Source organism: Petaurus breviceps, unplaced genomic scaffold (genome assembly GCF_028583685.1).
Source record: "Petaurus breviceps papuanus isolate PSGF00001 unplaced genomic scaffold, PetGlider_PUasm1.0 207, whole genome shotgun sequence".
Classification (NCBI taxonomy): Eukaryota; Metazoa; Chordata; class Mammalia; order Diprotodontia; family Petauridae; genus Petaurus; species Petaurus breviceps.
The window spans coordinates 7,234,187-7,247,841 of NW_027185850.1; positions in this window are offsets into that span (position 1 = coordinate 7,234,187).

The window sequence follows — 13,655 nt, forward strand, 5'->3', positions numbered from 1 at the left end:
ATCAGCATATCTGTAATTTCCATAGGCATTATGAATATTGCATTGCTGATACATAAAGTTAACACAAGAAGCAAAAAAAAAGTACCTACACACACACACACACACACTCTTCCCCAGAGCAGGGAGATGGGCAAGGGACTGAAACCAAGGTGTCAGGCAACAAAGGTCAGGGTCTGTAAACCCACTATTACCATAAGTACTGAGGCAGTGTGGGTCTGATGTGGACTGGGGAGAGATGCAGAGTGGATCCGTATCCATCAGCTCCAACTGTGTTTCCCTCCCAGGGGAGTCCAAGCCATCAGAGTGGTCCCATAAGGCTGACCTCTCTGTATGACCAGCTCTGCCAGGCGAAGCTGAGCCTCACAAGGGTGTATCCATCTAGAAAGCCCAAGTTTACTTCTCGTTAGAGGGGAATCCAGTTCACAGGACATGCTGAAGTCTAGGACAGTGCTGGCACCCACTGTGCAGCCCAGAATGCCAGGGGAACCTGCCCTGAAACCACAGCAAGTTTAAGCTAGCATCTAAGGGAGTGCAGGCCACAGGGCGGCGCTCTGAGTCTGGCAGATTCTCGGGTTCTGTGTAAGTAGAAATCAGAGGGAGAGCTGCCCATGGCCTGTGGGCTTCTGCCAGTCCAAGTGCTCTTTCTTCATTGTTCATGGGATGCCATGGTCCTTTCCACCCCATGGAGCAGAACACACACTCCCCTGGACCTGACATTTACCTTGGTGACTTCGAGTACATGTTCAGAATGTGGGAGACCTTTCCTTGCCATCGGGGGAACTGGTGCCACATAGAGGGAACTTCGAAGACACGCTCTGGGTGGGAGCCCAAGGAGCCAAAGGCAAAAGGACCCAGATTAGACCTGGTCTTTGTAAGCTCTGGGCATGGGCTGCTCGTGGACTGAAGGTAGAGAAGGGGAAGGAAAAAACACTATAAAATACCCACTGTGTGCCAGCACTGTGCTAAGGGCTCTACAAACATACCATTTGATCCTCACAACCCTAAGAAGAAGGTACTGTTACTATACCTATATTAGAGTTGAGGAAATTGAGGCAGACGCAGGTTAAGTGACTTACCCAGGGTCCCACAACTAGGAAGTGTCTGAGGCTGGATTTGAACTCATAATTAACTCCATATCTAGCACTCTACCCACCGCACTGCCCAGCTGCCTTGTAAAGAAGTGAAAAGAAATTGCACCTCTTGGAAGGTTAATTCTACTAACATCAAACCCCAGGGAGGCCCTAAGTCTCTCCTCTTTCTGCTGGAAGGACCTGAGTATTTCCCACAGAAAGGCTCAGCCTTCTAACCCAAGCTCTGCTCCTATTATCTGGACGATGTTTTCACTGGGCCACCCTGTTTTTCTCCAGTAGTGTCTTCCCCAAGCTTTCACTGTGGCATGGAGATATCTCCATGTTGTTAAAAGCTAAAACTCTGAAAAGCATCTACCAAGCTGTGAGCCAATGATGGATCATGCCTCTGTTGTCGGGCGACCATCCAGCTGAGGGTGGCTATCAGAAGACACAAGGGAGGCCGCGGTGACTCTTGGCAGCCAGGCGCTAAGTGAAAGAACGACTGGAATCTGAAATAGGGGAAAGGACGTCCACAGCATTGGGGTGCTGAGCTAAGGGTCCTGTCGCCCCCTGTGATTTTGGGTGGAAACCTCAGGCACCATCTAATGCAACTCCTCATTTTACAGATGAGGAAACTGAGGCCAAGAAGGGCCTAGGATCATTGGTTGAAAATGGAAGGGATTCCCAATTGCCCTCCAAAAGGCAAAAAAAATGGAAGGGACAGAAGTGACCCAGTCCAAGCCCCTCATTTCACCAACAAGAAAACTGAGGCCTAAGGAAGGCACAGAATTACAGATTCACAGATTGAGTGAGATCAGAGTTCACATCTAATGCAGCCCCCTTGTCTTAGAGATGAGAAAACTGAAAGCCAGAGATGTGAAGTGTCTTGGCCCAGGATGCACAGACATGAGAAAGCTTCAAACTTGGTCCCTGACTCCAGGCCCCAGGCTCTGCTCTGCTCTGCCTGTGCAAGCCCAAACTCACTTTCTTTCCCCCAGGAAGGATCCTCTTTCCTAAAATCCAATTCTCTCAATGACATCACCATCTTGTATTAATCCAGGCTAAGAAGCATCCCAGAGCCTCTGAGTCATCCCTCAACTCCCACCCCTCCGACCAGTCAGCAGCAAAATCCTTTTGTTCTTTTCAAAAGCCTGACACACATGCTCCTTCCCTTCTGCCCGTTGGTACTACCACATTTTCCATGCAGGGCTCACTGAGAAACTGGGCACAGATCACACTCCCAAGCCCCTGGATCTGGGGTGGCTCTCTCTCCTGACCTTTGGAAACTCACAGGTTTGTAGCCTATAATCCCCTCACCTGCAATGAAAGACCAAACATGGAGAGGCCAAAGAGGAAAGGCCCACACCCATGGGACCACATGTTGGGCTCAGATGGGGTGAAGGACCAAGGCCTATCTCCTCACAACATTGCTTCTCATTGAATGTCAGCAATGAAGAAGTCAGACCAAGGCAAGAGGTCCAACCCAAGGGAGGGAATGGAGGGCAAGTAATGATCTTCTGAAAGTCTCTGAAGCCAGTCCAAGAGCCTGCTCCTCACCATATGGTTAGCCAAACAGGACCCATTATGGAAGGTCTAGGCAGACTCTGAAGTGTCTCCAAGATAATTCCATCATATACCATCGCAGCTCTCCCTGAAATGGGCTCCTCATCTTGTTCTAAACCCAACCACATTGAGCTTCTTGGGCAGCCCCCCCACTATACCAATAAGAAAGCTGAGGTCCAGAGAAGGAAAAAGACAGGCCCAAATGGAAGGTAAATGGCAAAGCTGGGATTTGAACTTAGGCCTTTCAGAATTCAAATCTAGAACTCTTCCCATTGTTCCACACCACAAAGGACATAGATTTGGGACTGGAAAAGAACACCTAACCCAATGCCCTCCATAAGGCAGTAGACCCTTACCTCCAAGGGAGTCAGCCATCTGACCAAGGAATGTGGCATCAACCAATTGGAAGATGGATCCCTTCCCACTCCCCAGCAATAACCAATCCTGGAGCTTGTCTCCAGCACAACCTTATCACCCCAACATGCCCTGGACCCTGCTGCCTGACTCTAAGCCTTGCCATTTTGTGCTGGTATTATTATATACTGGTATAGTAATATAGTAAAATGATTTCTGAACTAGCCTTCCTTCTTCCTGTGTCTCCTCTTTATGATGAGCTCCTTGACAGAAAGAATTGGTGAGATTTTGTTTTTGTATTCCCAGTACCTAGTAAGTGTGCACACGTGTATGTGTGTATCTATGTGTGTGTAAAATCTCCTTTGATGCTTCTAACAAGGGCAGTAGAGAGTAATATTATTCCCATTTTGCAGATGACAGATTTTAGTTTCAGGGAGACTATAGGTAGACCATGAGCACATAATGAGAATTCCTGAGCCGGGGTTTGAACCCAGACCTCTGTTTCCAAGGCCAGTTCTCTCTATTAAGCCTTACTATCAGCAGAACATGGATCCCAGATGAACATCATTGTTCTTTTTTTGTTTCTGGTAGAGGATTTAGTATGTTCCAGTCACTCCATAGAAAGAAAATACAAGGCAGCCCCTGCCCTTAAGGAGTTTCATTCCACCAGGGAAGATAGCGTCTCTAGGAATGGGGGCTGGGAAAGGGGGCCAGGGAGAAACTAAGAAATATTTTTTAAGATTTTTATTTAAAATGCTTAGTTCTAAATTCTACCTCTTCCTTCTCCCCTCCCTGAGATGGTAAGCAACCAGAAACACATGTGCAGTTACATAAACATTTCCATTTTGTATAAGAAAACTCTAATAAAAGAAAAAAGTGAAAGATTGAAAAACAGCTTGCTTCAGTCTGTGTGCAAACAATATCAGTTAATTCTCTGGAGAGAGATGCTATGCTTCATCATAAGTCCTTTGGGATTGGCTTGGATCATTGTAATGGCTGTGAATAGCTGAGTCGTTCATAGTTCTTCACTGTACAATGTTGCTGTTACTGTGTACAATGTGCTCCTGGGTCTACTCATTTCACTTTGTATCAGTTCATGTAAGTCTTTCCAGGTTTTTCTGAACTCATCCTGCTTTTCATTTCTTATAGCCCAACAATAATCCATTACTATCATATACCACGGCTGGCCTATCCCAATTGATGGACATCCCTTTGATCCAGTTCTTGGCCACCACAAAAAGGGCTTCTATAAATATTTTTGTACAAATGGGCACCAAGAAACCAAGCAGAAAAAGCAGCATCAAAGCAATATCTGCTCAGAATATTGTTTATATATTGAGAGTGAGGGACAATTGCATGAGTGATATTTAACCTGAGAAGGAGCATGGCATAGTGGATGGAGGGCCTGCCTCAGAACCCAGAAAAGCTGGGTTCAAATCCCATCTCTGATATATACTGACTTTGGGGCACTGGAGAACCCCCTACCCCTCTCTATTACCCTGGGCTCCTCTCTAAGATGCTAAGTTATCAGAAAGTCTGCATTGGTAGCAGGAGTCTCTTCAGCTGCAGCAGGGTCACCCCTCTAGGCCCTATCCCTGACAGTCAATCTACATGAGAGAGCAAAGCTCTTTCTAGGTCCTTAGAAATTTTTTAAAAACTATCTGCTATTTGCAAATGAATCTTATCTATTCATAATAATCAAAGATAGCAATTACATAGTGTTTTAAGCTTTTCAAAGTACTTTACAAATATCTCATTTGATCCCCCCAACAACCTGGAAAGTAAATGTGATTATTATCCTTTTATAGATGAGGAAACTGAGTAAGAGCCTAAGTGACTTGCCCAGAGATTTGAACTCAGATCTTTCTGCCTCTAGGTCTAACCATTGAACCATCTAGCCTAGCAGTAAGTCCAAGCAAAGCCAGTAAGATGTTTACTTGTCAATAACCAGGTAATAGGAGGTTCAACTTATTTTGTGTACTTTAAGGTCATAAATCTTCCATTTTATAATTGTCTTTAATTCTGATCGGCCTTCCCTCCAATTAGCCAGAATTAGTGAAACTTTATTGCTTACATGCACATGCATATGCATCTGAAAATCTTTATTGATGAGTAATGACTACCCAGCCACCCACGGACCAGATGGAAATTAATGGGGACCATTAAATAAGACTTTGTTAGATCACTTCCAGCTTAGAATCAGCAAGGGTAGTTGTGGTTCAGCTGGTTACATAAACACAGAGAGAAAAGAATGACTCACTGAAAACAGAATTGTTGATGCTTTAGGTGTTACCAGGACAAGACAGAAAAGAGCTCCTAAGCCTCCGGTTTGGGGGTCATTGGTCTGCATGTTGGGAAAAGCACGGGGGAGGACACTGAGTCATGGGCCAGAATGTGTTGACATTGACTTGACTAAGCAATGATGGTGGATAATGAGTGTTGCCCCTGTGGCCAGCATCAGCCACATCACACCAGACTGCTACCCTCCTCTAATTTGGTTTTCTGGTCTATTTTGATAGATAAACATAAGCTTTATTTAAGTTTGCTTTTAGACCAGGTCATGAGAAGGAAACCTTAAGGTTGGGTAAGTAAAAATGGAGAAGAAAAATGGTAGGGCTAATCATTATGATACTGTGATCCTCATTTTTCTTTTTGTTATGTCTGACATCTTTCCAAAGCTTTTCCATTCACAGCAATTGATTGTAGAAGACTGAGGGAGACACAGTTAGATAATAATTCATGAGAAAAAAAATATTTGAGAGGGTTTCAACTGCCAGGTGTATGAGACAGCAGTGTTTTCTGGCAGATCACAAAAGGCCGATGTGATCCTAGGCTGCAGAAAGTGCTGACGGGTCCAGGAGTAGAGAGAAGATGGTCCTGCTGTCTTCTGTCCTGATCAGACCCCATCTGGCATTTTTTTGGGGGGGGGGACAAAATGGAGTGTCCCAAAGGAAGATGACCAGTCTGGCCTGGAGGTCATGTCTTTAGAAGAGCAATTGAAGGAACTGGGTGTGTTGAACTTTGAGAAGAGATGACCTGGAAAGGGAAAGGGAAGATGAAGAACTGTCTTCAAGGATTTATGAAGGGTGACCATGGGGAAGAGGAGTTGTCATTGTTCTATTTGGCCCCAAAGAACAGAACTAGGAGGAATTCTATCCACCAGACGCTTGATAAAGCACCTATGATGTGTGAGGCGCCATGTAAGGGACCAGCCCTAGAAAGACAACAGATCACAGAGCTCACCTTCAAGGAATGCCCACTCTGTGGAGGAGATTATGACTTCTTGTAACAAAAGGTAAGCAGGGAAGGGCCAAAGTGGAGATCCATGAAAGAGGCTCTAAGAACATAGAAGGAGAGAAGGAACGCTTAGTGATGGGGCAATGGAAGAGGGGGCACGGGAGCCAAGTCTTGATGGGAAAGGAAAAGAAGAGGGAAGTGAATTCCAAGAGTGAGAATGACCCCGATAGAGGGACAGAGTCAGGACAGGAAGGGAATTTTAGAGGAGGTAGGCATAGGTTTGATATAAGGGAATATTTTTCATTTTCTTATTATCCAAAAGTGAACTTGTTATGTCTGAAGATGGAGCGGTGGATATATGAAGCAGTGAACAAAGCACTGGATCTGCAGTCAGGGGGTTGCTGTTCAGTTGTATCCAGCTCTCTGTGACCCCATTTGGGTTTTTCTTGGCAAAGATACTAGAGTGGTTTGCCATTTCCTTTTACAGCTCATTTTACAGATGAGGAAACTGAGGCAGAGTGAAATGACTTGCCCAAGGTCACAAAGCTACCAATTGTATAAGGCCAAATGAGTCTTCCTGACTCCATGCCCAGCACAATATCCACTGCCACACCTGCTTGCCCAGGAGTCAGGGAGACCTGAGTTCAAATTCTATCCCAGACACTTATTGTGTAACCATAACATCTAAAAATAATATGCTTGATCAGGAGAGAGGAAAGCAAGTAACAGAACATCGCTCAGCCTCAGTTTCCTCATCTGTAAAGCAGGAATGATACTAGCATCCACAGGGTTGGTATGAAGATCAAAGAAGATATCTTGTGTAAAGTATTTTGCAAACTTGAAAGCACTATATAAGTGTCAGCTAGTAGTGGTAAGCAGTAGTCATTGCTGCTTCAGTCCTAAGAGGAAGAGGTGTGGAGGAGAAGGAGGGAGAAGAGGAAGAGGGAGAAGAGGAGAAGGAGGGAGAACAGAAGGAGGGAGAATAGGAGGAGGGAGAAGAGAGGAGGGAGATGAAAAAGAGGATGAGGAGAAAGAGGAGGGGAGGAAAAAGAGGCATAAGAGAAAGAGATTCCCACTCATTAGAGACTTTCAACTAAAGCTTGAATAACCACTTCTTGGACATGTTATATAGAAAATTTGTCTTTCAGTAGAGGATGCATTAGATGATCTCTGAGGGTCCCTTCAAACTCTGAGATTCTATAATTCTGTAAACTCCGCTGAGTCTCACAACAATGCCATGCGATCAAATATTATTATTCCCATTTTACAGATGAGTAAGCTGAGTCATAAAAATAAGGTGATTTGTTCAGGTCACACAGCTTAGGTAAGAGACAGTATTAACATAGTGGCTAGAGAGATCTTACCTCGAAGACCTTAAACAAGTTACCGAGCTTTTCAGTGCTCTTAGCAACTCTGAAACAGCAGCTTGGAGGGACTGTGCCAGCATGCGTTGGGGAGAAGGAATTTCCTCCTCTGGGAGTTCCCCATATCTATGAAATCTCATCTCCTGTCCCTATTCTCCCCATATAACTGCTAAGTGCAGAGGTGGAAGCCAAGTCCATTATTCTTTGTAGGGCATCATGTGGCTTCTCTAATACAGGGCAGGGGAGTTCCTAGTCATTGGGCCACCCACTAGTGAAAGATGCAGGATGTCCTTGACTTGGGAACAATATATAAAGAGTTGCTTGGCCACTAGGGCCCCCTCATTTGGGCTGTTGAAGCCTACACTACAATTGCATTGGCCACCTCAGATGTCACCACCCCATCTCTCCATCACCAGTTCCTTGGGGACCATGAGAACACAAACTATGTCACATTCCCTGGCATCCCAAATCTACGGATGTTCTCTCTGCCTCTCTGTCTCTCTCTCTCTGTCTCTCTATGTCTCTTTCTGTGTGTGTCTCTCTCTCTGTCTCTCTCTGTCTCTCTGTGTCTCTCTGTCTCTCTGTGTCTCTCTGTCTCTCTCTCTCTGTGTCTCTGTGTCTCTGTGTCTCTCTGTCTCTCTGTGTCCCTCTGTCTCTCTCTCTGTCTCTCTCTGTCTCTCTCTCTCCTCCCTTTGGTAAAGAATCATAAAATACCTGAATGACAGAAGTTATCTTGTCCAACTCTATACCTGAATGAGAGTCTCATCCACCATATACCCAATAATTGGTCATTTGGCCTTGGGTTTGAAGGCCCCCAAGAATGACAAATTCACCCCCCCCCCAAGGCAGCCCATTGCCCTTTTGAAGAGCTCTCATTGTTAGGACATTTTTTCATCATCAAGTCTAAATGTTCCTCTTTTCACCTTCTGCTCCTTCCTCCTGGTTCCTCCCTCAGGGGCTAGACAGAACAGGTCTCACCTCTTTTCTAAATGACAACCTTCAAACACTTAGAGATAGCGATCAGCTTTCTCTGGTTCCCTCAACCAGATGACATGAATTGAAGGCTTTTCATCATCCTGATGAAGGGTCTTAAGGCATCCTTGGCTGCATTCTCTGGCTGCTCCCCAGTTTATCAATGACCTTTCTTAAATGTGCCAGGAAATGAGCTCAAGAGTCCAGAGGTGGTCTGAACAGTGCCGGGAGAGCAGGACTTTCATCCCACCCACTTGTGGACACTAGACTTTCCTCATTGCAGCTGAACATGATGTTGGCCTTCTCAGCTCTCCTGACCCATTGCTGACTCCTCAAAAAGCTCAGTCCTCCCTTATAGTCTCTGTTCATCTTGAGCATCGCCCCTTCTTACACATGCTGTTCAGTTCTTCCAGTTCAAGGATTATTCCTTCTCCCAGCTAAAAAAGATGCAAAATGAGAGTGGCACAGCTGGACCTTGTCTCCATCATCATCCCATCCAGATCAAACAGTAGTTCTGTCTCCTCTTGGATCCTCCTCTCCCCCTACCCCCATAGAGTTTTACAGGGTCTTTTGTCTGTTTTTCTTATCAACCCTGGATGACTTTTACACATTCTGCTCTTTGGTGACCTGACATTATTTTTAAAAAACTATGCCCTGGAGTGGCTAGGTAGTCAGGAGAACCTGAGTTCAAATCTGATCTAAGACACTTAGCACTTAGTAGCCCTGTGACCTTGGGCAGGTCAGTTAACCCCCATTTCTCTGCTCTCCCCCTTCCAAAAAGAAAAAAGAAAGAAGATATGTCCTGATTTCTGTATTCATCCCCTTACTTACTCTTTCTTCTACCTTCTCTAGGTGTCTTTTTAAAATGTAAATGGCCTGGGGAATTTCCCCTGTGTCTACACTGGCTCCTTTAGACAATTTCCTTTTCCCTGCTAATTGAAAGTATTTCCTTTTGTGTTTTCAGAATTTTGTTCTTGAGAGATTCCCATCCCTCCTGGGCTAATGTCCTAGGACATTAGAAGCTTAATATGCATGTTTTTAAACCAATAGAAGCTTAAGTCATATGACTATGCCTATATTTTCTCTTAGCCCTTTAAAATCAGCTCTCCCAAACCCCATCTATGTCAAGCTCCCTTTCCCTGCCATCATTTTTTAACTCAGCAACTCCTTCCTCGTTGCTGGTAAGCATCAGGTCCAGAATAGTGACCTCCAAATATTCAAGATGGAAATTATCAGCAAGGAAAGTCCAGTGATCGGCGTCTCAGTTTGGACAGTGGTGCTGGCCCACGTACAGGTAATGAATCCTCCAGCAGTGCCATGACGTGCCTCCTTGCTAAGCTTGTCCCAAGCTTTTCTCCTGGTTCTTTTTCCTCCAGGCAGTCTGTTTGTAACTGTTGTACAAAATCATTCCTGCTTCTTCCATGATTGATCTTCATGAAATACTCTCCACCATCCTCCCCCAGACACTCTGGGTCCTGGATTTCCTCATGCAGGTACTGTTGTTATTGTTGTTGAGTCTTTGTGTCTGACTCTTCATGACCCCATTTGAGGTTTTCTTGGCAAAGATACTGGAGGGGGGTTGCCATGTCCTGTTCCAGCTCATTTGACAGATGAGGAAACTGAGGAAAACAGGGTTAAGTGATATGCCTAGGGTCATACAGCTAGTGTCTGAGGTCCAATTTAAACTCAGAAAGATCAGTCTTCCTGATTCTAAGCATAGTGCTCTATCCCCTGCACAAACTAGCTGCCCTTGCATAGGCATCACTACTTAATATACAAGCCACTCCATTCCTACCTTTTATCTATTCAGTTCCTTCCTTCCGGAGCCACACTGTAACCACGGCTTCCATCCATCCCCCAGTCTCTCAGCAATGTCTGTGAGGTTGAATTTGCTTCTCTGTGTTAGGATCTCCAGCTCCCTTTGCTTGCTGCTCCCACTTTGTGGATTTTTTTTAACATACCGTGAGTTTTACTGATGATCCCTTCCTTGGATTTCTTTCCCTCCAATTACTGGCTTGTCTCTTTGGTTCTTCTTCCCGTGATTTTGCTGTGTTCTGTTGTACATGACTTCATAGCTATATGTAGGTAATTTTTGCCTGTCCCTTCTTTTCATTTTAAATTTCTTCTGATTAGATGTGCACAACTCCAGACAAATACATTTTTATCAACTCTAGTTAGATGCGTTCCATCCTTGGCCAAAAATGTCTAATTCTTAGATAGAGTGAAACTTCCAGACTTTTTTTTTGCTTTCTAAAATACACATCCCAACTAAGAGTTTTTGATACTTACAGAGATATATAATAAAGGCACAGAAGACAATGACTCTCCCTCCTTTGATTAATTTTTGGTCTGACTCAAATGCATTTTCATTTTAAGTCAGAAAGTTGTTTGGGAATTTCTAAACCTAAGTCAGATAGTAATCTGGTACAAAGGACTATTCTCTACATCCTTAACATAGACTTGAGAAAAAAAAAAACAATCTTAGCCTAGGGCAGTCTGAATCACTGTTATTAGTTATTAACTTGGGTGTGTTTTGTCTCTAACTAAAAAGCCTTCAGCCTGTTTTTAACTAGAAGTCACTACAAACCACACCCTATGAGATTAGCACTGAGAATGCTAACAGGTGGCCAATTAAAAGATAAAGTTCCCAAGATAGTGATAGGGGTCATTGCCCAACAATGAGATCAATTAAGAGACCATAAGACTAGGCAGAGATACCCAGCCAGTGCCCATTAGGCAGCCAGTGCAGAAACAGTTGTGTGATGGTATTATCAGAAGACACTGGTGACCCTGTAACACCCAAAATATGAGTGGCACCTGTGTGCATTTCCCTAGCTACATGTGTGCCCTTCACTAGTGCTTCTCATGAGTGATTCTCATGCACGCCCATTCTCCCCAGTGATGGTAGATGTATTTGTGGAGACTATGTCCTAGTTCAATGGTGTTGAATTGAAATCGAAATGGAGGCCATTAACCATACATAACAGTCCCTGTCATCCACAAGTTACAGAACAACAAATAAGATTATCCATGTTTTACTCTATTTGTATTTCTTTTGTTAAATATTTCCCAATTACATTTAATCTGATTCTGGCTGCACTTGGTAGTGTTGTGGGCTGCATGTGACCCATGGACTGCATTTTGATATCTCTGACCTAGAGTAATGGAGGAAAGTTCTGTTGTTACTTTTCTTGTTATGTTTTTCATTAAATGCCTTTTCTTGGAATGAATTGTGTCCTCTAACTAGGAAAAAAAATCAAATTGGTGGGGACTTGTGAACTATGCTAGTGAATAGATATGGATTCATAGATACTTTGAACCTGAAGTAGCTAGAAACTTTATTGACAGTGAGCCTAATTATATCATAAATAAACTGCACTTCTCGACGTTGAAGTAAGCTGTCTCTAAGATGTTCAGCTGCTATATTGAGGAGAAAAATTTCAAGTATGGAGGAATAACAGTCTACTGCCCTCTATCTCATCCAGACCCAAGGCTATTATTCTCTGCCATAGATGGGTAGCCATCCCTGAGTTCAGTATATACTGTCAGAGAAGACTAATGTGGGTACTGAAGGTCTGTTCTCTAGGTCACGTGAGTCCAAAACTATAGTGAAACCTTTAGAAGCACTGAAACCCTGGATACTCTCGAGACGGGTCACCAATCAATGGAAGGACAACTGAGGGTCTGACTTTTCCACTAGAAGACTCTTCATCGGTGTATGGGAATTTTATCACATCGAGCCAATCCTCTTTGCCTCAGTTGTCCTTGCAAGTGGTGGCAAAAGCAAGAAGGTGATGGAGAGCTCCAAGAAGCGATACAAAGGGAGTAGTTCATGTTCTCTGTGGGCAACGATCCCTGTTACTAGCTGTGACACAGACCATTCTGGCCCTCACTGCCTGAAAGGCCAAGTAGGCTAGACTGCACTCCTCCTCCAGGGTTCTCAGGTGCTGTGAAGGAGACTGGAGATGCCCTAGAAATGGCTCCAATACCCAACAGTAGTCCTTCAAGTGTAGGGTAGTGGCTCCCTGGACCCAGTTCCATTTAGCTCCCAACAATCACATTAGCTTTTATATAGAAATACTTACTTCAGAAGACATAATTATATATATATATATATATGTATGTATGTATGTATGTATGTATGTATGTATGTATATATGTATATGCAGCAGCAAGCACCCCAAGCGTCCCCAGAGTTGCTGCCAACACAGATTCTTGGATTTGCTTTGATAAAGGAAAGCAACTCAAAATGGGTTAACAAGCTTACTTTACTCAGTCAAATATGTATCGTTCACCTAGTTCAGGGGAAAAAGGTCAGCACCCCGAACTTCAGAGTATAAAGACAGAATTATCAAGACAGAGAAACAGATCAAGTAGACAGTTTCCAAACTGTCCATTACATCCATACCAAATCAATATCTGGGTTTTTCAAAGCCGAAGGGGAACTCTCAACAATGGCTTCCCAGAATCCAGATCAAATCACAGAACACTTCTCAAAGTGAGCCCCAAAACAAAGCTACACATCAGGGCTTATATAGCCTTCTCCTGGCTCAGAGAATGTAACAACCTTATTGAATCACTGGCCAATCAAGAAGTATCTACTGAAAAATAAGCCTCCCACCCCAGGCTCCAGGTGCACTTTAGCCTAGGAGCAGGGAAGATCTTAAAAATTTACATTCCCATTACAGTATACAAACTTATTCTCCCAATAGACGGGAGGCATAATCCTCCCCATCCCATGTACCACAGTCTCTGGGGAGGGAAAAGAGATTAGATTCATTTCTCCAGAGCACAGACACAGTTCCAAGTCCAAAACCTTGCCTTGGGTTCTAGTCCCAGGCACTCTGGCTTCTCAAGACTTATATATTTATATAGGTTGACTCTATCATCCCACCTGCAATCCTGAGTCCAAGGTCATCACCATGGCTAGAACCCCTGGATCCCATGAGAATCATCTATAGCATCTAAAACTGAGGACAAATAATGCAGAAGAGAAACAAACACCATTCAGGTCCATTTCTCTGAGCTGGAGTGAAAAAGAGGGAATGGAGGAAGGAAGGAAGGAAGGAAGGAAGGAAGGAAGGAAGGAAGGAAG